Source organism: Pristis pectinata, chromosome 2 (genome assembly GCF_009764475.1).
Source record: "Pristis pectinata isolate sPriPec2 chromosome 2, sPriPec2.1.pri, whole genome shotgun sequence".
Classification (NCBI taxonomy): domain Eukaryota; kingdom Metazoa; phylum Chordata; class Chondrichthyes; order Rhinopristiformes; family Pristidae; genus Pristis; species Pristis pectinata.
Window position 1 is genome coordinate 90931725 of NC_067406.1, and position 26960 is coordinate 90958684.

Consider the following 26960-nt stretch of genomic DNA (forward strand, 5'->3'; position numbering starts at 1 on the left):
TTCTGACACATTCTCATAGATTTTGGCAGTACTAGGAGTTGCTAGAGGATTGTGAAAATGCTGTTTTGGGATTATGTTCAGCACTTTAACATTAACCAGACAGCATACCAAACTTTAATTCATGTTATGTTTTGGCGTCAATGAGATAAAACAGAACATGCTAATTTAACTGCTTTGCACTTTCCAATCCCAACAGTGTAGAAATATTCACCAATGTACATCTTTGTAATTCTGAATTGCCAAGCTCTCTGATCTGTGGTAAGATTGAGGTTGAAGTGGTGAGATGTCACGCAGCATGGAGTCGCCAAGAGGTAATGGCTGCATGCCCCTGAACAAACCAAAGGATAAAGGCCACATTAAACATTTTTTTAGACTATTTCCATTACTCCTAGCACTTGCTTTGGGGTAATTTTATTAAGTTGCTTGTCATCCAGTTTAGAAGGGGAATGTTGCAGAGCACTGGGCAAGTGTTGTAAATAGTTGACAGTACAGAGCTGCAACAATAGCAACATTCTACAATGGTATGAATGTAGCTGGAAATCTCAGCTGAGACATAATGGATAGATTATAGATTAAAGGGTAAAATTGCAGAGAATTTTACCTCAATCAATGTTTGCTGCTCATTATAGGAAGTGATGCTGTTCTGGCTTGAAAATGGTATTCTAGTAATCAATGCATACCTCTCAACTAATATAAATACAGACAATCCTTGAAACACTCAGGAGGTCAAGCAGCATCTGTGGAAGGAAACAAAGTTAACACTTCAAGTCAAAAACCATTAATTGGAACTGGTAAATAGAGAAAACTAGTTATTTTAAGTCGCAGAGAGGGCGGGCAGGGATGGATAGGAAGGGAATATCTCTAGCCTATTTGCTTTTATTAATCCAGCTAAATCTATAAAAATAGAAGCATTAAAATTATAAATAGGATTTATCTTTGAAAACAATAACTGTGATAAATCTTTTCAATATAGATTTTTATTAAGGGTTTCACACAGATAAATGAACAATAGATGGGCTAGTTTGTGTTATCTCAACCAAAAGGGAAACAATGCTCACAAGATGCGATGTTTATACCAGGCTTTACAGGACAGTACTCCCACCCTCTCCACACCCAGTTCTTGCCCCACGCTTACTTTATTTGCTGTCAGCAAAAACTAACTCAGGGACTGGCTCTGGCCTATTATACTATACATGGTCAGAATGGCTGAGGGTTGCAAGGTGACGCTAAATTCCTAGTGATTCCAGAAAAAGTAAGTTTGCATCTTTCAGTGAACCTCTGCCATTAAGTTTTGACCTTGTGCTTGTTTGATGGAAATAGGAGTGCTATGATCTGTTTAAGAAGCCCTTGCTTAGTTAGGGCCATCAAATCTGATTACTTTCCTATTTTACTTATCAAAAATGGAGGTGGAGGGACATCAGACAAAGACAACATTGAACTCTCAGCCTCTGATAATCAAGGACAAGACAAGGCATGTCTTATAGTGTTAGTGGTGAGGTGCTTTTCAAATGCTGCGAGAAGCTAAAATTGCTCATTTTGCAATATGTGGAGAAGTGGCATCAATGTTAATTTGTTAAAAAACAACATTGTGATCTCTTTAGATTGTTGTGATTTCATGATCCATTTTCTTTAAAAATAATTTCTGAAAGTACATGTTTTGGCAAATTGTTTTCACCAAAACTAGGTAAAAAAAGAGCCCCCAAAGTTAACAATTACTGTCTTTTCAGTTTATAGTGACCAGCTCCTCAGACAACGCCCCTGTCAACCACAACCCTGACTCTACCACCCCTGGGGCTTAGAGACACAGAATGAACCCCCAAAACACAACCCTCCTCCCTCCCACCCAGAGTTCCTTTCCAGATTCAGGGGTGTCATTCAATCTGAAACCTTTCTTCACTCAGCCATATGGGTGCTCCAGGATGTCTCAGCAGAGCTTGGATTCCTGGAAGAAGAGGCCTCAAGAGCAGTGAAATTCAGCTCCTAAGGGGCCAACCTTGCCAGATGAGAGGGCAGTCAGATGGTTAGTGGTTTGGCAGTCACCAAGAGATCTGCTGATCCATCCACTGGCCAGCCAGAAACAGTTGTATGTCATGTCTGCCTGTACTTAAGTCGGTTGATCTGTTTTGGTGATGAATTACGTGAGTGGGCAAAATTGTCACAGATGGATTTCAAAATGGGTAAATAAGGCACCATCCATTTTGAATGAAAAAAGGGAAAATCAGATATGAATAAAACAAAGAAAAACTAGAAATGGAGAAGGTCCTGAGAAATTTGGAGATCTGTATAATCAGATCATTAAAGCATATTATAGAATCCAAAAAATAATTAGAAAAGCTAATTTTTCATTACCTTTCATCATTAACTGTAAAGGAAAGGACATTTTAGAACAGCTGCACAATGCAATTAGAATCCATCTGGTGTAACGTTTACAGATTTTGGCATTTGCCACTGAAAGAATGGGCAACAGTGGAGATTCACCAAAATGTAAGCAAAGCTCCAATGGTTTGATTATAAAGATGGCACAAACTAGATTTATATCCCCAGAAATACAGGAAGTTAAAGGGCGTTTTGATTGAAAACTTTTTTTCAGATTTTGAAAGAAAAATGAAAATTAGATGGAAACATTCTCTGCTAGTGAAGAAACTAAGATGAGGATGTATAATCTTAAAATAGTACCAGATGATCAGGAGAGGCAAATGGACATTTCAGGTTGCTAGGAATGTGTGTCACTCTCCCATAGAAAGCATTAGAGCTTTGATGCCAAGATTAATAGTTTTCTGCTTGACAAGTATATTAATAAATATGAAACTAGGAGCATTGGTTAGAATAAGGATGCAGATCAGTATTGATCTTATTGAATGGTTCTTGAAGATTAATGACCTATTCCTGATCCTTTGTTCTGATTAGCCTAATTTATTTTCACCATTTTAACGTTCTTGGACATATTTAGGTGGAATTAAAACAGTTATCCTTTAGTGTGCATTGTGTTCTTTTGAAGATTTGTAAATGCATGCTTCTTGAGAATTGGAAGCAACTAAAGATGATGAAGCAAAAAAACACTATTTATAATCATATCATTACATACATCTGTTTAAGAATTGAACTAACCCCAAGAAACTGAAACCAATGTCCATCCTTAAACAATACCTTATTTAAACAAACAGTTGGATATTGGGTTAGTGACCTGTAGATGGGAGAACACTTAGGATCTAATGATCTCTGTATTTTTTGATTTAAGTTAGTTGTCAAAGCTAAATCCAAAATAACAATGTGATGGTTTATAATCTGGAAAAGCAGATTTTATAGCTACGAGTACAGTCTTGACTGATAATAGTTAAGTGAACATAATTAAAAATAGAATAACAAGTAGACAAACTAAAAGTTGAGGATGAGTTACTTATTTGAAATTAACTGAATTGTAACAAGATCAAAAGTGATTTGACAAGGAAATTAATAAAACTGAATCAGTAAAGGAGAATATTTAAGTGGGGCAGAGGAAGATTTGAGAAAGGAAATATGGTAGTACGTCAGAGATTGAACTTCAATTAGTGAACAGGGAGTAAAAGATCCAATTTTTACAGTGCTCTGGGATATATTAAAATGCTAAAGCTGCTATATCAACACATGTTGTTTACAGTAAAGCTGAAATTGTAAAGTATGCTATTCAGACTATAGCTTGAGTACTCTGTCCTCTTGTGGTCACTGAAACATAAGGTGGTGGACTGGTTGGGTGTGTGTTCAAAGAAAAAGCAAAGGACCATCAGCCATCCTATTGTAGGATAGAGATTTAGAGAGACTGGATGTCCATGATGAAAGTGACTCAGTTGGGGCACAAAAACCAGAAACTGTTAGAGTTATGTAGGGCATTGGAAGTGCTGTGGATGTAAGTGGGACGAGACTGGATGAGAAGAATAGAGTAAGATCGGAAGAAGTAATCTGTTGGACAAGATTAGGCTGAAATGAGGAGTCTACCAGGATATTACTGCTTGTGGATCTTGGGAAGGCGGTAGGAGAGCGCTATACATGATTGGGGGACCAAGGTTTGAGGCATGAAGGAAAATTCTTGAGAGAAAATGGGGTCAGTGGTTGTCTGGGATACAGTGGCCTGATGCTCAGTGATGAGATCAGATATGAGGAATTATCAGTGTCGGCATTCAGGTTCTGGGAACTAGGATTCAGTTCACCAGACAACAATAGCACCACCTCTTGTCAGTAGGTTTGATGACAACGTTAGGGTTGGTCTTTACAGAGCAGAGTGCTACAAGTTTAAAGGGCGGCAGTGTCTAAGTGAAGTGCAAAAATTGAGATGGTCAATGTTATGTGCATAGGTGTGATTGCATGGATGCATTGAGGATAGGAGGTCAGAGGGACGGGTCCAGGTGAATTAGGAATATTGAAGATGGGAGAAGTGGTTCAGATTCTGGCATGAAGTCTTCTGACCAAAAAAAGTGGGCATGATTGAAAAGGCAGAAAAAAAACTCAATGTCATGTCAACTAAATGGGAAGAGACTGAACAAGGAAAGAAAGGAGAATAGAGTCAGGTAGGAAGAATTTAACTTCTGTTTAACATGAACAGGCTGAAATGAGGAGTTTACCAGGATATTCCTGCTTGTGGATCTTGGGAAGGAGTTAGAAGACAGATGTACGTGGTTGGGGGACCAAGATTGGAGGCATGAAGAGAAGTTCTTGAGAGAAAATTCTTTGAGGTAGCAATGTAAGGAGATGAGCTGAGGCTTTGTCTGAGGAATGATCGTTTGGGATCAGAATGGGTTGGTTGAAAATACAGATGGAGATGGGGTCAGATAAAATGAAGAGGAGAATGATTCAGAGCAATGTCAGAATTCAAGCGTTGTTGAAGCTTTTGATTGTTAACATCTGAAAGGCAGGAACAAAGTCTTTTGTTAAAGAACCAAAGGTGGTGAAGGATGAAATGGACAGTTTTGAGAAAGGGTAAATTGGTGCTGCAGGAGAGAGGCTGGTCATGCATATGCTGACACATGGCATTAAGCAAACATTGTGGGAAGCAATGAGAATGATTTGACAAGCCCTGAATATCTTGAAGGCATCTATTAATTTATTATCATGGGTGGATCTGAAATGCGAAGAACGGAGTTTCAGCTGTAATCCATGTAAAATACCATGCATTTGTAGATTTGGAGGCTAATACATTGGACAAGTTCAAGAGATTGTTGGATAAGCATATGGAGAAATTTAAGATGAGGGATATGTGGGAGGAGGGGGTTAGATAGTCTTAGGTGTGGTTTGAAGGGTGGCACAACATGGTGGGCTGAAGGACCTGTATTGTGCTGTATTGTTCTATGGTTCTATGGTAGCAACGACCAGAAGAAATCCACTCACAAGTTATCTGTAAACTATTTATGACCCATCAAGTGGTGTTGGTCAGGGATAGTCAGCTATGAGGCTAAAAAAAGGTAGAACTCCAAAATAGAGTCCTGTTGTCAAATAATTATTGATATTTTGATTGACATTGTGATCTGCCTGCCTTGCATGCCCCCAGCAGGGTTTTACTGTGCATATACTGACCTCTCACCAAGATGGCCATTTGTGTCATTTACCTCACGGACGTCACCAGCAAGCTCTGCAGTTGCTGTTTGTGTTACCTTGATATGTCTATTCACATGCAAACACCACTGGATAAAAATAAATTTGACTTTCCATGCCACCCCCCACCACCACCCCCACGCCCCCCCCCCCCCCCCTCCCCCCCACACATTTTGATAAAGTTGCTTTGGCTGTCACAGGTGAATCCAACCAGTAATAATGATGAAATGTTGTTCCAGGGAGTTTTTGGGCCCTTCTTCACTTTGCAGTTGTATTTTCAAAGAAAAGTTACCAGAAGTTTAATATGTCCTGATGAGCTGATGTGGAATATGGTCTGACACTTTGAATTTATTTTGTTTTGAATTCTCAACATATTCTACTTGGAATTTGGAAATGACAATTCTCAATCTCATTGGGTGATTTTATGATGTCTTTATGTGGCAGCAGAACAGGTTTACCAAGTTGAGATTGGTAACTAGATATCCAGGGCTGTTAGACAATTTGCAGCCTGTGGATCCCAGATTGGTCATCTCTGATACAGAGTTATTTCATGACATTGTATTCTCAGAAACTCTTTCTGAAGTAAAATGTACTGATAGGTTCACTAGTAATCTTGGCTTTTCTGTTACAAAAAGTACTCATTGTTCTTTAATGAATATACTCTCACCTGCCTCTTTATTTCACCTAACATACTTACTTTAATAAATCAGAACAATGGTAGTAATAACTGACATTCCAGCTAATGATGTAAATCTTCTGTAGTAGCACATCTCACAGCATGAAATGATGTTCCTTTCATCTTGAATGTAATTTGCTGGCAGTACAAGTTCAAAGTGGTATGGTGAGGAAACAGATAATATGAAACCATGGTGAACTATGGAACTCTAAGGACTGAAGGGTAAAAGAAAGGATCATAGAGAAGAAATTAGGGTAAAGGTAGAAGAATTTGTCAGATAAGGTACAGAAAGAAGCAGAAGGCAAGCAGAATTGGATTAAAAGAAATTTTAAAAATGAGTAAGGAAATAAAGATTTGTAATTTGATTTTCTTAAAAATCTCAATGAAGAATGAAAGGATGAGGCTGAATAATTTCCTACATTGCAACAATAACTGCATGGACCAAAGTACTTTGGTCAGTAATTGCATCACGAATGATCACATATTATGTAAAACCAAAATGAAAATAACAAAAATGCAGATGCTAGAAAGTTGAAATACAACAGAAAATACTGGAAGCACTCAGCAGGTCAGGATGCTGTTTGACCTGCTGACTGTTTCCAGCATTTTCTGTTTTTATTTTGTGTACAGTATGTATATATGTATGTGTGTGTGTGTGTGTGTGTGTGTGTGTGTGTGTGTGTGTGTGTGTGTGTGTGTGTGTGTGTATATTTATATCCAAGACTTTCTCTCTAGGCCAGAAATGTTCAATGGCACTACATTAATGAGTGTGCATTTGAAGTATGTATCGGTAAAATCAAAGGAAACAGGTGGTGATTTGATAAAATGTAGTTGTGTTTGATGTTGATGCTCTGTGTGTGTGTGAATTACTGAAAAACAATTTAGGATTCTGCCCAAGATTATCATTCACTCATGAATGTCTTACTCTCATGTATCAAAACATTATTTATATATTCTAACATTCAAAAACAGCTTTTTCAAAAATCAAAATGAATGTTCTGAATGATAGTCCATGTCCGTTGCTTAATTATGCTTGCATCCTATTATTCCTGCTAGTATTGCTTAATTAGCCATGCCATCTTCTTGCAGCTACCATCAGGCAGGAGGTATAGAAGCCTGAAGTTCCACACCACCAGGTTCAAGTACAGCTACTTCCCTTCAACCATTTGGTTCTTGAATGGTCTTGTATGTACTTAAGTATGTGTGTCTGGAATGCAAGGAAAAGTCAATAACACTCACAAGCCAAGGAGGTAAAACAATAATGGAAACTATCCAAAAAATTGATATCACCAAAAGAAATAGATACAGAGAGTAACAATATAGAAAAACAAAAAATGTACTAAAATAACCCTGATTATGTGTGTGTATATGTGTGACAGGGAGAAATGGGGTTGTGAATGTAATTCCTGCAGCAGCATTCCTACTTCTAAGCGTTGCTAGCCATAGCTAATTGTTTTTTCGTGTGTTCTTACTGCTTCTTTATACTTTTGAGGTGATGGAATACTGTCCTTATCTCATCATAATCTTTTGTCAGTGTTTCATTATTAACCTCTTTTTTTTGCAAATATGAGTTAGGATTTTGGGGTCTTTAATTTTGTTGCTGGTTTAGTGAACATAGCTTCTCTGCTATTATCTCAGGATCATCTCCTTATTTAGAGTGACTCATATTCATAAGAAAGTTAGAGTGAAAAAGAATATATTAGACCTCTTGCAGGCAAGGAAAACTGATTCTAAGAAAGCAGAAATTGGAGTTGGGTCAGAACTCCTTTAGGGCACAGACATCCACTTGGCAATGCTGCTTTCCTCTGATCCAAACTGCTTTTATAAGAGCTTTACAGGAAATTTTACATCATTGACTTCAGAATATATTTTCAAATAGCTTTACTGACAGAATCTTTCACCTCTGTTAAGTGATCTGTACTTCGAGAAGATCCCAGTGGGTGTAACAACATATTTATGTTATTCACTTCTTTACATTTTTTTCCCATCATATAATCTTATACTTTATTTTTTTCTGGAGCTATCGTATGTAATTATTCTAATTAGAGGTTGACGTTTCTGACAACCTCAAGTAGAAATAGAAGCTGATGTTTTGTTTCTTTTGCACTACTGTATAACCCATAGTTTAATGTTTCTGGATTAAGAGAAGCAGAGAGAAAGAAATTTTGCAATTATATTTGAAATAAAAACAGAAACTACATGAATGACATGAAACCTCCATGGCATCTGCACTCAAAACATTAAAAATACTGTTTTCCAAAAGCCAGTGGGTCTGCTGTATATTGGCAGTATTTCCATTTGCATTATCTCAAACATTAAAACCTCTGCAGCTCTGAGTTTACAAGGCTTTGGAAGATCTCTCTGTCTACATTTCTCTATATGTATTAGATAAATGTGGGTAATTCCAGTAGATCTTGAAAAATGAAAAATAATTGTGATGTAGAATTAATTAAATTTAGCAAAGTAGCTAAAACATTATTTATTTATAAGGATTTACCAATGTTTTGCAAAAAAGGAATGTTTAAGTAAAGTTTATGGAATTTGTTTACTTGTTCAAATCAAGATGAATAACATAAGATATAAGCCACTCAGTTCACTGCTTAGTATCTATACTGGGTGCTGCATGTATGATGTCCAAAGTGTACATATTTGTATCTAGAGTTCCACCAGCCACCATGTTGAATAGGTTGTTAGTGCATCCAGTGTTTAAGCCTGCCAAAAGTATGCAAGAAAGGCACATCATGACATTCATTCTCTTGGCAGCACTGTTAAGTTAAAGCTCACAGCTCCAGGTAATGTCAAATGTTAACCTCTCACAGATGAGGATGCATTCAGCAGCATGAGAGTCTCCAAGCAGCTCTATTTAAAGAAAGCATCAGCGATTTCTAAGTTAGTTGCTGACTGATTTCAACTGGCTGTCTGTTTTAATTGAAAGAAAGGTTGTGCTTTCTAGTTTGAGTCAGTAGCTAAATTCCACTGTGAATTGTGTGCCAGGTGCTGAGGTAAATGTCTTGACTTTGAGACTTCTGTAATAATCAGTTGCTCACAGATAAGAGTGAATTAGCGGATATTCCCCTTGGAATACAGCATGTGAAAGAGATTGAAATAAGCGCATGCAGCACAGAAGGAACTGCGGAAGAGGAAGATAATTTACAATCAAGTCCCCTTTAAGAAATTGGTTCTAAGCAATGTAGCCTAGTTTCATCCAAAAAATTGGGATCCTGTTGAACTGACACTGAACAGCAGGCATAGTAGTTAAATAAAACTTAAATAAAATTTTAAACTTAAATAAAAATGAATTGGTGACTTTAATTTGCCATGCTCTCTGCATCAGGTTGAACAAATAAGGGCTAATCATTCAAAAGTCACTTTCGGGGGCTATCTTATTTACATAGTCCCAGTTTGACAATGAGGCCACTCTGAAAACATGAATGAAAGCAATGGCTGACACAGTCTAAAGAGGACTTTCTGTGCATGGTCTGAACAACTATTAATCTTACCTGGATATCAGGGTGGACATATGTACTCATGAAAAGGTATGGAATGAGCTGCAGAAATCGAATATATATTTTCTTAAAAAGAATTCAAACCCCCCCAAAAAACCCAAAAAAAACCAAAAAACTCAAAGGTTGCCTTGACAGCAGAAAGAATCCTTAATTAATCAAATGAATTGACAAGGTCCCTCATGGTAGGCTGGTCTGGAAGGTTAGATCACATGGGATCCAGGGGGAGATAGCAGATTGGATTCATAATTTGCTCAGTGGTAGGAAACAGAGGGTGATGGTCGAGAGTTGTTTCTCAGACTGGAGAACTGTATCTAATGGTGAGCAGAGTTGTTGATGCTGGAACCTATGTTGATGGTAATGTATATAAATTATTTGGATGTGAATGTACAAGGCATAGTTAGTGTGTTTACAGATGATACTAAAAGAGATGGTGTTGTAGATAGTGTAGAAGGTTATGAAAAATTACAGGGGGATCTTGATCAGCTAAGTATGTGGGCTGAGGATTGGCAAGTGGTTTTCAATCCAGATAAATGTGAGGTATTGCATTTTGAGAGATCAGACAGGGTAGGACATACAGTGAATGGTAAGGCCCTGGGAAGTGTTATGGAACAGAAGGACCTAAGAGTGAAAGTTCATAGTTGGCTGAAAGTGGCATTACAAGTAGATAGGGTCATGAAGAAGGCATATGACACACTGGCCTTCATCAGTCAGGGCATTGAGTATAGGAGAAGGAAAGTTATTTTGAAGTTATATAAGACGTTCGTGAGGCCGCACTTTGAGTATTGTGTACAGTTTTGGTCACCCTGTTATAGAAAATATGTTATTAAACTAGAAAGACTGCAGAAAAGATTTACCAGGATGTTGCCAGGACTTGGGGGCCTGAGCTACAAGGTGAGGTTGCGTAGACTAGGACTTTATTCCCTGGAAGGTAGGAGATTGAGGAGTGACCTGATAGAGGTATATAAGATCATGAGGGGCATAGACAGGGTGAAAGCACATAGTCTTTTTCTCAGGGAGGGGGTGCTAAAAACAAGAGGGATAGGTTTAATATGAGAGGCGAGAGATTTAAAAGGGATATCAGGGACAGCTTCTTCACACAAAGGGTGGTGCATATTTGGAATGAGCTGCCAGAAACAGTGGTTGAGGCAGGCACGTTAGCAACATTTAAAAGTCATGTAGATAAGTACCTAGATAGGAGAGGTTTAGAGGGCTATGGGCCAAACACGGGCAGATGGGACTAGCTCACTGGGCAACGCTGTCCGCATGGACAAATTGAGACAAAGGGCCTGTTTCCATGGTGTATGACTCTATGAATCTATGGATAAGGGATCTCTAATGTCCAGTTCAACCACCAGAGAAACCAAATGTCATCTGAAAGACAGTGGCATCAATAATGTTACAGTCTTTCAGGATTAAACAGGGATATTAGCTAGAGAAACAAAAACAGAAAATACTCAGCTGGTCAGGCAGCTTCTCTGAAGAGGAAAGCAAAGTTAACCTTTCAGGTCAAAAGGTCTTTGGCCTGAAATGTTTCTCTCTCCACAGATGCTGTCTAGTTAGCGCTTTCTGTTTTTGTTTCAGGTTTCCAGCATCTGCATTTTTAAAAAAGTTTCATTTGGTGTTAGAGTCCAGGCTCAGGTTCTGGAGAGGGACTTGGGCCCAGTAATAAGGTGATAAGATGACCAACGGCTGGGCCATGCAGACACAGCTATGAAACAAGTACAAAAGGATTAGCAACAAGGACATTTTCACTCAAGATTATCACTCGGCTCTTTTTCTTGGTGTTAGTTGATAGCACATTGTTAGTTTTTTTTCTACATTAGAGACAAAGGTGGGAAGATGTGCCTGGAAGCTGTGGAAGTGGGTGAGGTTCTCAATGAATACTTCTCTTCATTATTCACCAAAGACAGGAGCCTTGATGACGCTGAGGACAGTGTCGGTAAGGTTAATGTTCTGGAGCATGTAGATATCAAGAGAGAGGATGTGTTGGAGCTGTTAGAAAATATTAGGACAGGTAAGTCCCCGGGGCCTGATGCAATATTTCCCAGGCTGCTCCGCAAGGTGAGGGAGGAGATTGCTGAACCGTTGGCTAGGATCTTTGAGTCCTCGTTGTCCACGGGAATGGTGCCGGAGGATTGGAGGGTGGCAAATGTTATCCCCTTATTCAAAAAAGATAGTAGGGATAGTCCAGGGAATTACAGGCCAGTGAGCCTTACGTCTGTGGTGGTCAAGCTGTTGGAAAGGATTCTAAGAGATAGGATCCACGAGCATTTAGAAAATCATGGACTGATTAGGGACAGCCAGCATGGCTTTGTGAAGGGAAGATCATGTCTCACAAGCCTGATAGGGTTTTTTGAGGAGGTGACCAGACAGATTAATGAGGGTAGTGCAGTAGGTGTGGTCTACATGGATTTTAGTAAGGTGTTTGACAAGGTTCCACATGGTAGGCTTCTTCAGAAGGTCAGAGGGCATGGGATCCAGGGAAGCTTGGCCGTGTGGATTCAGAATTGGCTTGCCTGTAGAAAGAAGAGGGTTGTGGTGGAGGGAGTGCATTCAGATTGGAGGGCTGTGACTAGTGGTGTCCCACAAGGATCGGTTCTGGGGATCTCTACTTTTTGTGATATTTATTCATGACTTGGATGAGGGGGTAGAAGGGTGGGTTGGAAGTTTGCAGACGACACAAAGGTCGATGGTGTTGTGGATAGTGTGGAGGGCTGTCGAAGCTTGCAGGAGGATATTGATAGGATGCAAAGCTGGGCTGAGAAGTGGCAGATGGAGTTCAATCTGGAGAAGTGTGAGGTGGTACTCTTTGGTAGGATAAGCTCCAAGGCGGGGTACAAGGTTAATGGCAGGATTCTGGGTAGTGTGAAGGAGCAGAGGGATCTGGGAGTTCATATCCACAGATCACTGAAAGTTGCTTCACAGGTGGATAGGGTACTTGAGAAAGCTTATGGGATGTTAGCTTTCATAAATCGTGGATTGAGTTTAAGAGCTGCGAGGTAATGATGCAGCTCAACAAAACTCTGGTTAGACCACACTTGGAGTACTGTGTCCAGTTCTGGTTGCCTCATTATAGGAAGGATGTGGAAGCGTTGGAAAGGATGCAGAGGAGATTTACCAGGATACTGCCTGGATTGGAGAGTATGGATTATGAGGAGATACTAAGGGAGCTAGGGCTTTACTCTTTGGAGAGAAGAAGGATGAGGGAAGACATGATAGAGGTATACAAAATATTAAGAGGAATAGATAGAGTAGGACAGCCAGCGCCTCTTTCCCAGGGCACCAATGCTCAATACAAGAGGGCATGGCTTTTGGTCAAGTTCAAGAGATTGGTTAGATAAGGATATGGAGGAATTTAAAATAGGGGCATATGTGTGAGGAAGGGGTTAGATAGTCTTATGTGTGGTTTAAAGGTCGGCACAACATGGTGGGCCGAAAGGCCTGTATTGTGCTGTATTCTTCTATCATTGTTCTGATGTTCTCTGAAGATTAAAATTGCAAATTGATAGTAATAAATTTCCTTCAGTTGTTTTCCTGTTTCCCTGCTCAGGATCTGTTTGTTGCCTGTCATTAACAACACAGGCATCTCCTTTGTATATTTTTAAAACCAAAAATCTGGTGACTATTTTTGATGAAAGACTTTTAAATGCCCAGCTCCTCGTACTCTAATATTTCATTCAGACTTTATAACATTAAAATTTCTTCCAAGTACATCGTGAAAATTAGAAACTTGATCAAATATGGTCCAATTAGATTCAGACTCTGTAACCAGGATATTAATATGTAAATTACATAGCACTCAGGATCATATACTTGTCTTTACACACATTTACAGCACATTCCAGGTTATCATAAGGCTGTCTAATTTATGCTAGGCCAGGGCCAAATAACATTCTAATTCAGCACTTTTCATTTACATTTGTTTCATTTTACTTTGTTTTTTTACTAGATGTCTACATTTGCTTTCTGTTAAGCATTGACATCCTCTAGTTATAGTTCCTTCACCACCAGTTAGCCTCTGGTAATTGTGTAGAAGTTGCCATTTGTGAGCTTAGAGTTTTGGTTGACTGTTTAACATGCAGGGATAGTGTGGGACATGGAGAAATGAGTGGGCAGCACTAAAATGTCTTTAATGCTATCCTCATCCATGGTTTTCACACTTCAGTTTCAGAAGAGGTCAGATAAAAACATTCAGAAGCAGAAGGCCAGATTTATTTATTTTCCCTCTCATTTATCCAAAACAGATGGAACAATGTGCAGCATCTTTATTTCCATCTTAGTTGATTACCTTTTCACAGATAAAGAGAAGGCCAGCATGATGAAAGGTAATACAACAAAGTCAGTCAGTTTGTAGTTCTTGTGCAGTGATGTGGGAGAAGAAAGAACTCAATATGTGAGCAGTAAACCTTTCCACAGTGGCTACAGGTTTATTCGCCTCATGATGAGTGTTCTACATCCCAATGAAGCTGTAGTCCTCAGCCTGGTCTCTGCAGTGGCTCTTCATGGTGAGTTCATGAACTTTGACCCAGCTTCTCAAGGTGAGAGCTTCCGGAAAGGTTCTCCCAGTTGTCAGAGGGAATGCTGAATTTCTTGAGGCTTTGCTTTGTTGTTTTTTAGTGTTGGCCTTCTTCTGCATTGGAGGCAGTTATTGAGTTAGCTGTTAATCACAGCATTAGGAAAAAACTCCACTTGTTTCAGTCAATGTGACTTGTGAGAATCCAGTATAGGCTGTATATACTATCAAGCATTTATCTCAAGAGTCTTGAAGTTACATCCAAAGTCACCCAAGGACTTTTCTGAGACAGCAAAGTACTAAACGACATCAACCAGCTTTCATAGCCATAAGGAGGAGTACTGATACAGAGGCAAATAAATAACTTGCCTTTCTACAGTGCCTTTCATAACCTTAGGGTGTCCCAGAGCCTTCACAGTCAATTAAGTACTTTTGAAGTCTAGTCTCTGTTGTAATGCAAGAAATGCAACAGCCAGTTTTTGCAACAAGGTCACTAGGATCAAGATTGAAAGTGATTTCTTCAGTGTCAGAATCATTCAGCTAACTTAAACCTTTATCAGCTGAATCACTGGAAGAGCTCTTTTGATTTTTTAAATGATTTCAACAACCTTCACTGCAACATCACCAGCAGATGGATTTTAATTTCCAGTTGTTGACTATCCCATTAGCAGTACCTTGGTAAAATCCTTTCCTGTTTCTGTAGTTTTGTAACCATCTCCTGCAGCCACCATAGTCCCTATAACTTGTGCCTCAATAAGTAAGTTTTTAAAAAATCCTAATTTGCCAGAACGATGTTTTTGGATGTACAAATTCTGCTTTTTTGGCAACATTATTCATGTTGAGTCTGGAAAAGTGAAAAAAAACACGCAAATTAATAAAGGCACCAGTGTGTCTCTAAATTGAGTGTGGTCAGTACTTTGACCCTTTTGACTATATCTTTACATATTTCTATTTATCTATGGCACCAGCACGAAAGCCATTATTTTGCTGTTTTTACTAGAATCAGTAAACTTGAGAAACCAAAATAATCGTGTTTTGACTTTGGAATTTAAAGTAAATTGAGTGCATATGTAAAACAGGTACATATCTTTTTTTGGCTTAATCTAATCTCTAGTATTACACTGCCAGGATAAACTGAAGAAATTCCTTCAATGGCAGCCTTAATGGTTTTATTAAATTACTGATGGGTGATGATAAGAAAACTTGAAGGACTTGATTTTCTCAGGCTTTATTACATCCTTTGCAATCAAGTTAATGATTTTTCACCAGATGAACCACTGAACCCCTTCAAGGGAATACAAAGCACACAAATCCAGCACCAAGTTACTTTCCAGTAATTGCTGGGTTTCTGCATTGGCTCACTTTCACTCTTTGTATTGTCATTCTGCTTTTTTTTTGCCAGGAAAAGCCTTACCAGTGCTCAGAGTGCAACAAAGCTTTTAGTCAGAAAAGGGGTCTAGATGAACACATGAGGACTCATACAGGAGAAAAACCATTCCAGTGTGATGTAAGTAACTGAAACTTTTTATGTTTTTGATTGTGTAATTTGGATTGAACATCAACAAGCAATCACTCATCGGGGGGAAGCAGATACGATACAAAGTCTCTTCATATGGGCCAAAGGGCCTGTTCCTGTGCTGCAATATACACACAAAATGCTGGAGGAAATCAGCAGATCGGGCAGCATCTATGGAGGGAAACAAACAGTCAACGTTTTGGGTTGAGACCCTGTGCTGTATTGTTCTATGTCCTAATTTTGTCCTAGATAGTCCTCCCACCTCAGTGCTATAGTCTGTGGCTTTTCAAATTTTATGTATTCAGTGTTTTATATAAAAAGAAATTTGTCCTTTTGAGGAAAATGTACAGAATCCCAAAATGCAGAAGCAATAGCCCAGCTTTTGTGGATAATCTCGGTAGCAAATCATTTCCCCATGAAACCGTCAGTAGTTTTGTGGATTTCCATACAGGTACAAAGTTTTGCAGTTGACTATTTGCTGCAGATTTCCAACTGCTCACAAAGTGCAGTGTGAGGATTGGAAATTGCAAAAAACGCCCACCATCTGCATGAATCTCCTGTACCAGGTTCCACATTTCCATATTTCCCTGGATAGAAATGGGGGTCATTTGACCCATTGGGTCAATGCCAGCTCACAGTGGAATCCCATCCTTCCCACTAATTTTCCCTGTGATTTATTCTCCCCAAATTCCCCCCATTTATACCGACTTCCACTAAACTTGCAGCGGCTGGTTAACCTACCACAAAATCATTTATTTTAATGTCTGAAGAGTCTGAGGTATGTAGTAGTAAGTTTAGTTACTTGAATTATTTGATAGGTTTTAATTCTTTGCTGTAAAATATATTCAAGTTTCTAAAATGTTTTTGAATAGCACTTGAATATTTGAATGTCTGAAAAACAGTTTTTGTCAGCCCTGGCTATGTCAGAACTTGTAGCTTGGTTTGCTATGAAAGATTTTTCACACTTTTGGTGGTTGAACTTATTCTGGTTTTTCCTTTCCACTGCCCCCATCTCTACCACCACTACCCTCAACACCCATCCCCAGCATCCATCTCCAATATGATACCATTATAGTGAGGAAGGCCCTTTAGCTGTAAAGGAATGCACTGTAAGGGATCAAACCAGCTGTCCCATGCCAGTTGAATCACAGCTTTTCCAATCACCAGAGTGAATCTTGAAGGTTGTTCAGAAGTCATCAATGAGTGTGGCTGGTCACTGCAAACCACCAATTCAGACCTAATACAGGCAGGTACGAAAATTCAGTGGCAGGAGATAGTCATTTTTAAACCTTCGTGTTAGGAGGTATTGATATGATTCTGTCCAGCTGGTTGCACACTATTTCCATGCAGAGGTAAGAATATACACTGAGCCATAGAAGTGATGACTTTGGCAAAATACATAGTATTGTGTGACTGTCTAATGTTACTCCTGCTGGTTTGCAGTGAAGGTGATTAAGTCGCTGGGTGGCAATATGCAGATTGCCATTTAGTCCCTTCATATCATTTGCAGATCAAATAATGAGAGTAAGTAACTCAGCTTGAAAAAATTATTTAATGTTTCTCAAATACATAATGAAAGGCATTAAGTGACTTTGTAAAGTTGAATTGTTTTTTCTTTGGTTTAATGTAAAATATGAAAGAACTGCACAGCAGTTTGAAAGTTCCCCGAGCCAAATAAATTCTGTTCCACCAATGAAATAAAATGTACATTAAATGTCAGCATTCAATATTCACATTAAATTTTAATTTGTTTCCTTTTGCGTTGTTGAAACATTGGTCCCAGTTAACTGAGATTATCACGTTATGTAAATTTGTGGTTTAAGATGGTTCTGGTTACTTGACTCGTGAAAAGCTAAACTTATTTAAAACAAAAAATGATCCATTCTGCCATTTGTTCATTACCTGATGTATACCTGAGTGATGCACTTCCAACTTTTCATACTGTGCCTACTGTGTTGCAGTTGTCTGAGAACCAGGATGGCATTATCGTGCATTTCAAATGAAAGTGTTTTGTTAATACAGCAAAGTTGCAGACTCCTTTCTTTAATGCCTTGTCCATTAAGTCTTCTTTTTCCTGCATTCTTTGCAAAACAAGATCTCTATATATTAAAAAGCCTTTTAACAATTTTCTGGCAAGGAGTTTAGAAGTTGAGAAATCTGTGCGTTTTACTGTCCTCACCTACACAATTCCTACAGTAGTGTGATGGAGATTCCAGGTTACACCTCCATTCTCTTTCCAAAAGATGGGTGGATTTCTGTCAATTAGAACTAGCTTGGCAGGCTGCTCTGAGCCATAAACTTAAGGAACCTGAATTATTGCATCTGCCAAAGTTTTGCACTTAGCTATGCAATCCTTAGCAGCTGTTATATTTTTCAAAGTTTTTTTATGACCCATAGCTGAACTGTGCAGAAAGCCCCTTTATCAGAGGAAGGTAGACTCTGAAGAACATCTTGTGACTGGCTGATTTATTTCTGTTGCTGGAGCTCCAAAAGCATCCACCATCCCCCTTTCCATTTTAAAAATTGCACAACTATAGAAACCATCTTTATTTAACAGTTACTAGATTTTTGACACAATGCCAGTTTCAACAATTACAGATTGAGAAGTTGCATGCCTATACAGTCTGGTTTGCAGAAGCCTTTGACCACAGCCCATTCTGGATTGGGTCAGTATGATGACAAAGTATTGCGGTCCAGCACTGATCCTTTACAGCATTATAATTTAACCAGTCATCTAACTGAACACTATTATGGGTGGATTCAATTTGAGCAAGTTAGTTGCACGAAACCATCCCTCAGATCACTTATTGGTAGGTTCAAGGGTAGCATTAACACAAGCCTGAGCACTTGTAGTGCTAAAATTGAAAAGCTCTGTGGCTGTCACTGACTAGCACTTATATTTAGAGTGTGGTAAAACTAAAAAAAGGGTGAAAATGGTATGCTTGAAGGAGGCTGGGTATTATAATTACTGTGCACTACTACACATACTGAACACAGTGTCTAAATAATGTGTTTTCTGTTCAGCATTGTAATGAAAAATGTTTAATTTTTGGTGACTGGAATAATTAAGCCTTTCCAGCTCCGGGTCCCAGTTTGCTTCATGCAGTATTTTGTTCTTGTTTAGAATACATTGAAAAGAATGCAGATTAATTCATAAGAAAGCAACTCTTGATTTCCTGCCTCTCCTCTAACTTTTCTATCATCTTTAATTCTACCAGTTTAAAATATACAAAGAAATTAGGGAAAGTAGTGAATGATTAGAATAATAATTGCACTAGATTTCAACAACCCCAAAATTAATTGGCTGGAAGAAGTAGGTAAAGTGGATGGAATTCCTATGATGTATACAGGACACATTTCTAAGTCAGAACAAAAAACTGAATGCTGGAAGCACTTTGCAGGTCCAGTGGCATCCATGGGAGGAGAAGCAGAGATAGCATTTCAAGTCAAGGATCCTTCTTCAGAACTGGAGAAGTGAGAAAACAAGTGTGTTTTATGTTACAGAGTAGGAGAAGGAGGGAGAGAACAGAGGGAATATCTGTAATAGGATGTATACAAAAGTTATCAAGGTAATAATTACTTTAAAAACTATCAGTTAGAGACAGAATAACAAATTGAAACAGAATATCTGTGGAGAGAAAAAAAGAGGATGGTTACCTGAAATCATTACATTTAGCATTAAGTCCCTGGTGTGGTAAGTCTCGTCAAATTGCCTTGAATATGTCTTCATTTTGTTACCCATTGTTTCCCCATTACAATAGTTGACAACTGCATTTCCTCTATTTCCTGCACCTCTGTTCTTGTCTCTTCTTGCAGCCAAAACAAGGATAGGGATCCCTTCCACCACACCAGCCTCCATATTTAAAGGGCCATCCTCCATTTTTCCACCACCTTCAATGGTTTTCCACTGCCACCATCCCCATTCCCACTCAGCATCCTGAAGAGATTGTCCCCTTTGTGATTGACTTGCTCTTCCATCACCATTAACCATTCCCCTTCCCTTGGCACTTTCCATGCAATTGCAGATGCAACACCTTCCCTTTTACTTCTTCCTTCCAACCATTCAGGGAACCAGACAGCCCTTCCAGTGAAGCATCAGGTCACTTGCACTTCTTCCAGTTTAGTGTTTAGCATTTGGTGCTCATGTTGTGGTCCCTCCTGCATTGAAGAAAACAAACACAGACCTCTGTTCAGTCCAAAAGGGTAACCCAACACTTCTAGTCACTGGTCACTTTAATTCTCTCTCCCATTTCCCCTCTGACCTCTCAGTGTTTCGCCTCTTGCCGTACTCCAATGATGCCCACCCAAAGCTGATGAAAAAAACATCTCATTTTCCTTCTGGGCATATTGCAGCCTTGGGACTCAATAATGAATCTGACATTTCAGGTAATCACATTTTTTTTTCTTTCCAGAGCAGTTTTAAACTTCCACAAGCCAAAATAAGTGATATTACTTCTCTCTACATTCCCTCTGTTCTCTCAGCCCTCCCCCTCCCTGCAACTTAAAACACACTTGTTTTCTCATTTTTTCCAGTTCTGATGAGGGGTGCTCGACCTGAAACATTGGCTCATTTCTCTCCCGATAGATGTTGCTAGATCTGCAGATGGCTTCCAGTGTTTTTGTTTATAATTCAATACGTAAGAAGACCAACAAGGGAGAATTTGCTACTGAATCTTGCAATGAGGAATGAACCAAAGCAAAGGAAAAAGTAAGAGTAGGGGAATATTCGTGCAGGAATGATCATGATAAAGTATACTTTTGATTGAAAAGAAGTCAGTTTGATGAAGACAGATTGGACTAAAGCTGATTTGAAAGGGGAGAATGGAACTTGGGAAATAAAATGAACAATTATGATAATAAACAGTAATAAAGAGCAGCAGTGGCAAAGATTTAAACAGAATCAAACACCAAACTATGGGTGTAGAAATCCTAATATACCCAAATGGTACATTGGATGCCCATAGCAATCAGGCTGTGATAACCATTCTGGTCTTGAGGTCCCCTTGTTGCAAATTTAAGGACCGCTATTGAAGGTGTGTAATACATTTTGGCAATGGAAATGTATTGATGCTGTGCTTATTAACCAGAGTAGAAGATGTGATGTCGCACAAAGAGCAAGGGAGTCCATTTGATCTCATGGTAATGTTCACCCCTCAGTCAATGACACCAAATTAGATCAGCAAGTTATTGATCTAATTTGTTGTTTCTGGCATCTTGCATTACACAAATTGTCTTCAACATTTGCCTCCCGAAACTACAGTGATTGTACTTCCAAAGTAATTCATAAGCTGCAAAATGTTTTGTGACACAATGAAGTTCTGAAAAGCCTTATAAATATGCAAATTATTTTATTTTTAACATAAACTCTTCCATATAACTAAACAAGCTTTCTTGCAACTTTTTATAGCTCTAACATTCCATAAGAATCTTGGCTTGTTGTCATTCTGTTTGGAAAATTCTTCCACATTTTTCTATTGAACAGTAGCTTCTTCATCTGATTGAAGTTGTTCCCTTCATGCATGTACTTCAATACCACATTTTTATTTAAGCATGATTGCCCTCTCTGTCTTTCTGGGATTTCTGTTTGATAATTCTTTCTCTCTTCTGATGCCAATAAATTCTGGACCCCCTCCACCGTTTTGATTTGTATGCAGACATTTTTTTTTCATTTCCTTACAACTTACAATCTGTGGTTAGTTCAACCAGACATCTATGTTTCCAAGAGGAAATAGCATCCTGGTTGTGTAGTGAAAGCCATTTCTCTTTGGCTTGAATGCTGCTGCTTGCCCACCAGCTTATCACAGCAGTGGCAAATGCTTGGTGCCATTTTTCATGCCTTATAACTATCTCTTACCAGGATCCATCATCTCAGTAATCAAACTACTGTTTGAAATTGTCAGTTCAGACTTATGTGTGGCTGTACCATCGAACTGTAGAGTTTTTTAATACACAAGATCATTGTGTTTTATCAAATTTGGCATTGTCTTTATACTTAGAGTAAATTTATTTAAATATTTACATTATTAATTACTGAAACAATACTAAGAAATGTTATATTTATTGATACTAATAAGGAGCTAACTTACTATAACAGCTCAAGGATAATATTAATAAACAAATCCTATTTATTAAATCTGTCTGTCATTTTATTAAGCTACAACTGAATTCCCTTTATCACCATGCAAAATAAACCTCATCATTAAGAACTTTCCAGAGAAGTTTGCCAGAAACTTTTCACATTTTTGAAATATATAAATAAAAGGAAACAAATAGAAATAGTTGCCCATGCACATACTGGCACCAATTTATAAACACAACATTAACTAATACATGAGCTTAGTATCAGTTCTTGCATACATGGAAACAGGTATGTGAAGGAACCTATCCCAGTATTGTGCAGGGAGTGATTTCTTACACACAATGCACATGGTGGTGTACTTTCTGCACACTGATACAAAATAACATAATTTCCAAAGTTGTGTAAGAAACACAAACTTCCATGGTGGAAACTGTTAGTGGCAGTTCTCAACAGGGACTTTTGCTTCAAATAGTGAGGAAGATTTGGATTAATGTTTGCTTGGAATGATGGAAATCAGAGATGAAAGCAAGCACCATTTGTCTCAGATAGTTCCTGGGATTATGTACTGTCAGAAATAGGTACACAGGCCAAGTATTTGAAGGGTCAAAACCCCACTTCACCCAAAAGAAAATAGAAGGCCTTATTTGGGACGAAGGGTCTATCACAGACAATTTCATAATTGTAGACTCCCTGACAGCAATTTACCTGAGGATGTGCACTTTAATTAACACTCACTCTGGCCTTTCCCTTCCTGTTAAGATATGCTGTCAAGGTCCACATGGCTTAAATGTTGTGGTGTCATAATTCTTTCAATAAGTAACAGTGGTCCCAATTGTTAGAACTTCAATCTTGCATTGATTAGAAGAGGGTTGAGGAGAATGTTTTTCACCAAAGGGCAGTGAAACAAAGAACTCACTGCCTAGAACGATGTTGCAGTCAGGTGTGCTCCTCATGTTTTAAGTATACTCGGATATGCCCAATAAGTATCTGCTTTGGAGCAGATACAAAGGGATTTAGCAGGATAGCTGTTCTTTAGCCCAGACACAGAATGGCCTCCTCCCATGCTGTAATTTTCAATAATTTTAATTTTATTTAGTTGAGATATCTCGATACTGTCTAATATCCCTTTGTAATAGCAACTTACAAAACTTGGCTGAGAGTATTCTAGCATTTTTCCTTCCATTGACGACTTGGTTTCTTCATTATTTCAGGTCTGCGATTTATCATTCAGCTTAAAAAAAATGCTGATTAGGCACAAGCTGACACACAACCCAAATCGGCCAATGGCAGAATGCCAACTCTGTCACAAGAAGTTTACAAGAAATGACTACCTCAAGGTTCATATGGAAAATGTGCACGGAGAGACGGACAGCTAAAGCTCAGACCTTCACATTCCATTGGAAAGCTTCAAAATTCCTGGAGCTCAGACAATTATTGTTCAGCGCTGTGGTTGTCTGCAAGTGTCAGTAGCGTTGGAATGCTTTACAAGCCAGATATGTATAATTTACAAAGATATGATTTTGTATTCTTCAACAGCTAATATGTTTTGTTTACTGAAGATGACAGCCTGCTGTGAATGGGGGAATATAGATTTCAAAATTCCAGCGTTCATGACCTCTACAATCAGTGACTCTGCTGAGGTTGTTAGAGTATTTATTCAGAAACACAGCAAGATCTACTTTTTTTTATACTATTCGTTTTAATAATCATCAACTGGATACAGACACTTTGTCATTGTTAATCCTCACACTGTCACCAGTACCAAAGAATTCTCTTCTGAAGGCGGTTTATTTTCAGAATTCCGTTCACCCTCTGATGCTGAAAAGCCATTCATACCTATAATGATACTATTTGTGTCACATGAAAATGTACTATTATTATAATGATTTGCAACTTACACATTTGCGACATTTAAAAAAAATAAATGTGTGCAATGTATTATTGCTTTTCCTGCTCTTCTCTTACTCTTTTCTGTATGTTTAGGTATAATTTTATATGATTTATTACCTATTGGCTTCATTTTAGCTGTAATATGACTTTTTGTGCTCTGACCTAGTTTTGACTGTTAAAATGACTTTCATTATCTCCAGAATGTTAACATTAATTTTTAGTTGGCCACCCACAGTAGTAAAATTCAGTTAAACAGAAACTCCTTTCTAGTTAGTTTGCCCTGGTCTGACCATTGGTCATCAGGTCAAATTCTGATGTTATTTTTTGTTAGCACTTGGAAAGTAGAAGTGGCTGTGAAATTGTATCATGTGACAACTGCATCATTTTAATCAAGATACAATAGAACACATTAAATAGGCACACATCACACTTGTTGCAAACAAAAAAGCTGAGGGTTGAAAATGGCAGCTGTGTTTTGCCAAACTTCTGCCACAGTTTCAGTGAGAGTACACTGTGATTTATGACCTGAACTACAAAGATAATATTGATTATTGTTTAGATTTAAAAAAGGACTGCTGGTTTCATAGGTCAAGCTTTGTGAAGGAAGGGCATTGCAGACCCATCCCACACTGTCACTGGATCTCACTGGAATTGCTTCTGTGTAGGGGCTGGTGGACATCCTACATAGCAATACTATCAGTGGTGCGGCTACTATGCTTCAAAGAAAATGCCCAACATCTCCTTATTCATGCAACAAAGGCTGAGCAATAAGTTCTGGTCTTGCATCTCGAGCATAAATGAAAAATAATCTTGTAGATCTGTAAGGGCTTGGAATGCCAGTGTATGAAAGCATTATACAATTTTTCAAAATGGCATTTACTGTGAAGATTATGTAATAATTACGCACCAGTTCAGAAAGATGACAGAAAGTGTACTTGTCTGATGTTCTTTATACAGATTGGATATTTAATATGCATGCATGTCATTTTTTATATTATTGTTCGGATAGTTTTAATTCATTTTATAAGAATTCTGTTAAACAAATAGAATTATTATTCAGATTAAGGGTGGCACGGTAGCGTAGCGGTTAGCGTGACGCTATTATAGCGCCAGCGATCGGGGTTCGATTCCTGTCGCTGTCTGTAAGGAGTTTGTACGTTCTCCCGTGTCTGTGTGGGTTTCCTCTGGGTGCTCGGGTTTCCTCCCACATTGCAAAGACGTACGGGTAGGTTAATTTGGGTTTAAAATGGGTGGTGCAGACTCGTTGGGCCGGAAGGGCCTGTTACCACGCTGTAAATAAAATTTAAATTTAAAAAATTTAAAATTTGATTTAAATTTAACTTTAGGTATACTGGCATGCAGTTTATATCTTTGCATTCTTACACTGGGTGTTATCTCCAGATTTAGTCCATAAATATTCACAAGAGCACTGTGAATGATTTTTTTTTATCCGCAGATTGTTTGTCCTTTATCAAAAGAGGGCAAAAGGAAGGGATCTTCATCCCTTCTCTCATACTGTTATTGTAACTCCCGCAGCAGGGGTGCAAGGACTGCAAATTATCTGGCAATATGACAGATCTCAGCCCTGAGGGAATTGCTGCTCAGCCTTTCCATGGAAGGAGTATCTGATTTCCCTATGCATGGCCAATGATGTAAGAGAGGTAGTACAGTTGCCAACTTTCCAGGATCACCCAGGAGTCTCCAGCAAATAATGCTTCATGTCCAAGATGCTGGTGTAAGCAACCAGAGGGAAAAAAGAAATAAGGAAAACTGTGGCTTCAGGACTAATGTGCAGCCACAAGACAGGGGCACCCCTCAGTCCCCCACCCCCTCCATCCAAACCCATCAGGTACCTTTTATAGTTTAAATAAAGCCCCTCTGAAAGGGATCCACAGAGGCATAGGTTTTCACTTTCTGTCAAGAAGGTGTCAACACTCAAAACCAGCACAACCACACATAGGGCCATACTAAAGAGGGATCCTCTTCCTGAAACCACTGAACAAGCTGAGGATGTTGTGATGCTAGAATTATAGAGACATTGACTTTCAGCCTAAAATACTGAGTAAAATCAGTTATGTACTGGGTATATGGTGAGTAGGGAAACAGTGGTACAAAATAAAGTTTTCACATAAGTTGCAAGTGTTCTGGTTTTGACCAATTTAACAAGTTGGAATACAGAAGGCAAGCAAGTCTTTTTAAGAATGTTGTTGAAGTAGCTGAAGTTTTGTCCATTAATGAATATGATTACTTTTCATGTTATCAGCTTTAGGATCACAAGAGCAGTAATCCCTTGAGAACTAGTGATCTCTTCTTAAGGGGATGTTGTTTTCATGCTTGCATTCCTCACTGATGGCATCCTTGTGTTGCCATGTGGATGCAGCACCTGTAGCGTTAAAAGCACCAGCATCACAAGAATTCCTTTCTTCTATGTGATGAGCTGTCATTGAGTCAGTTTTGGTTGTACCATGCATTCGAGGCCTTCAAACCTCATCTGAAATGACAAGTACCTCAAACATATGGATTTGATTGCCTGCAAATGTTGGTATCCAATTTCTAGGCTTTTCTTTTAACCAATATCTCAAGGAGGCTGTCCGAGGTTATGAAATTGATGTGTCAGGAAGCCAGGCTCTGGTGAAGGATGGGGATTGTGACTTGAAACCTTTTGTTATTGGCACTAGGCAGTAAATGATGTATAAATGCAGAAGCAGATGATAAACTGCATTGGTGGTCCTCCAAAGAGATGATTGTTCATGTAAAATAATGTAAGACATTAAAAGTAAGATCTTTGAACATGCTGTCCATAGACTATAGTAGTTAGATCAGGAGGATAATTCTAATCAATATAAAGTAACAGATCAAATGGGAGAGACTGGATGCCATGATGGATTAGAATGCAATCCTTTCATCTCTGGGGTCTGAGTTTAGATCAGATCCAGACTGACTCCATGAAATATTCTTCATGTTGACAGCTGCATGCAAAAAAAAAAGGAATTCTATGCCCAGTTTCTAATGAGAGGTCTGCATCCACAATTTCTACAGCTCTTCATAAATCGGACATTCACATAAAAGGAAAGCTACCAACGTTATTGATGTGAGAAACAGAAATGGTACATGGATCTTAATCCTGACAGGCACCAGGAATTCAACTCTGTGTATGTCAGCCACGTACTTGTTGCTGATACTTTAAACAAAGGTAATTTTTCTACAGTGGATTTCAC

At 38.6% G+C, this 26960-nt stretch overlaps 1 protein-coding gene across 1 annotated transcript in view; it reads left to right on the forward strand.

The window, feature by feature from the left end:
* prdm5 (PR domain containing 5) overlaps positions 1-15737 on the forward strand; it is a 217161-nt gene extending 201424 nt beyond the window's left edge. The window contains exon 16 of the mRNA XM_052044647.1: positions 15660-15737. The gene's annotated coding sequence lies outside the window, so the exon portion shown is untranslated. The remainder of the gene's footprint in view (positions 1-15659) is intronic.
* Positions 15738-26960: the final 11223 nt, after the last annotated feature.